At 41.0% G+C, this 2,831-nt stretch overlaps 1 pseudogene; it reads right to left on the reverse strand.

The window, feature by feature from the left end:
- Positions 1–1,525: 1,525 nt before the first annotated feature.
- On the reverse strand, positions 1,526–2,703 carry LOC102012956 (annotated as a pseudogene).
- Positions 2,704–2,831: the final 128 nt, after the last annotated feature.

The following is a 2,831-nucleotide window of genomic DNA, read 5'->3' on the forward strand; positions in this document are numbered from 1 at the left end:
TGTGTACTGGGCACAAAGTGATACTTTGTTTGACAGACTTCTCTAAGGAGGTAATATTTGAGCTCCAACCTGAACATTCAAGAGGACCACAACATTTTGGACAAAGTAGACCCAACTTGTTTGGAAAACAAATAAAAACATTAAATGTATTAGGGCAACTGTATAACCCTGGGGAAGTTTCTTCTTTCTTCCCTGGGAAGATTTCTTGACCTCAGTCTTCTAATCTAGAAGCAGCTGGCAACGTCTACCAAACCTGAAATCATTTTTCTCAGTTTTCCAGGCCTGTTGCTCCAATAGAGATGCCACTGATCCACCTGCTGCAGGTATCCCATTCCAGAATTTGCAGCCTGCTGGTTTCCTAAAGGTTCCACTGTTTCAGCTGTATGTGGTGATACACATCTGCAATCCCTTCATTCTGGGAGGCTGAGGAAGGTTTGAGTTCAGCCTGGACAATCTGGGCAATTTAGCAGTTTAGCAAGGCCCTATTATGTGCATGAGGTCCTGGTTCAACCTCTAGCACTTTTGTTTGTAAAGACAGGTCCCTCTTCCTAAGAGGTGGGGTTAGTGTTCCAGCCTGCATCCTCCTTTTCTCTGCATTGTCTTCAGTTTCTCTAGTTCATCTGTAGTTTCTAGTTTTTCTATTGGCTCTTTCTTAACTCCTGGATCTCTACTTTTTTTCACTTTATTAAGTTATTATTTTGTTGGTCTTGACTCTTTTGGGGTGGGGAGTTCTGTGACAGGGTCTGACTATATATTTCAGGCTGGCTTTGAACTCATTATGTAGCTAAGGCTAGCCACAAACTCATAGCAATCCTTCTGCCACAGCCTCTCAAATGCTGGGATCACATTCACTCTACTTTTTTGATGTGAGAATTCACTGCTATAATTTTCCTTAAAGGATTCCTTTCATTGCATCACCTAAATTCTGGTATGTCATATTGGCATATATTGTTTAGGTGTAGGAACTGTCTTATTTCTTCTTTAATTTCATTTGTGACCCATTCATTGGTTGTCAGGAGAGTATTATTTAATTTCCATGTGTTTATGTAGTTTTTGTGACTTTTTGCTATTAATTTCCCATTTCATTGCACCATGATTTGATAAAATGTATGGGATAGAGTCTGTGGATATAGCTCAGTTGCACAGCACCTACCTAGCAAGCACAAGGTCCTGAGTTCAATTCCCAGTACCAAAGAATGTATGGGATAATTTTTTTTCCTTTGCATTTACTTAAGCATGTTCTGCAAGTTAGTATGTGCTCTATTTTGGATAAAATCCCATGTGCTGCTGAGAAGAATGTGTATTCTGTTGTTGGGTGAACCACTCTATAAAGATCTACTAAGTCTATTTGTTCAGAGATTTGGTTCAGCTCTGATATTTCTTCACTGATTTTTAAATCTAGTTGATCAGTCTATTTGTGACCGTGGGATTTTTTTAAAGTTTAAAAAATTGAATTCTTAGGCACAGGTACTATATATGTGAATGGGCACCCATCCAAGAATCCCATGAAAATCTGTAGCTTAACACTCAACTGGAATGTATTCTTTTTATTCAGGAGTGCTACCTAACACATGGTGCCCAAGAGCCCCACAGTTGCCATCGCCACCCTGCATCTGCATCTTCATCTGCATTTGCACCTGCATCCTTGCGATCATCTCTTCCACGTGGCGGAGCTCAGTTTCCTTTTCCAACAGGATCTGATCTTTATTCATATCCCCATTCTCCACTTTTCTGCTGCCTCTCTTAAGCCTCTCAGAATGGAAGTTTTCATAGTGAAGGTCCTGGGTCACTTCTGTAGATCTTGCACGTAGGTGATGAGCATCATTGTCAGCTTCAGAAAATCACTATTTTCTGGGTTCTCCACCTCCACAACCCCCCACAGGTAGAAGAAACCTCTGACCTTCTTGCCTTTGGCTTCAATCAACTGGTTGGATTTAACCACAGAGAATGGGATACTGGCCTTGAGGAGCCTAGTTTGCTCTTTAAAGTCTTCATCTCCATCTGATTCTGTATCAGGTAAGTGACAGATTTTGATGTTATGTTCTTCAATTTCATCCAGAATCCTTTTCTTCAGTTACTTGCACTCCTTCAGAGTGAGTGTGTTGGCTTTCACATGGTGTTTACCTTATTGGGTATTGCTCTCATAAATGCAACATATAAAGGCTTCAGCCCATGTCCAAAAGGTGAAATGAAGTAAAAGCAGCAGTGCACCCTGTTATCAATGATGTGGCACCTGTTCAGGACACTGTCCTCATGCAGATAGCATTCAAACTGCTCACTGATGTAAGAGATGATGGTCTTAAAACAATCCCTACAATTTATGGCATCCACATAGCCAGGTGTATCCACTACTGTCAGGCGCAGATTAACCCCCTGCTTTGCAATCTCCATGGTTGAAGCCTCAATTTGGACAGTTCTTTCAATTTTCTCTGCAGCTCTAGGTATGATTCTTTCTGGATAGAGATCAGTCAGGAACAGGCTATTTATCAGAGTTGATTTTCCTAGACCTGACTCCCCACCTCCACCAGCATGAATTCAAAACCTTTCTTCACTGATTTTTGGTGAACTTGATTGGGAAGGATTGCAAATCCAAAATAGCCAGGAGTTTCTGGATTTATAAACTGAGCTGGTTGTTGCTTAGACATCTTTTGTGTTGTTTTCTCTATCACCCCACCCACTGGAAAGAGAAGCCGACAATCATGCCCAACAGTGGCATATTGGTGCCTTAAATTAATTTGGAACCAGAAGAGACCCAGAATAGCAAAAGCAATCCTGGGCAACAAGGACAAGTCAGGTGGAATCACAATCCCTGACCTAAAATTATACTATAA

Source organism: Chinchilla lanigera, unplaced genomic scaffold (assembly GCF_000276665.1).
Source record: "Chinchilla lanigera isolate Chin_1 unplaced genomic scaffold, ChiLan1.0 scaffold00073, whole genome shotgun sequence".
Classification (NCBI taxonomy): Eukaryota; Metazoa; Chordata; class Mammalia; order Rodentia; family Chinchillidae; genus Chinchilla; species Chinchilla lanigera.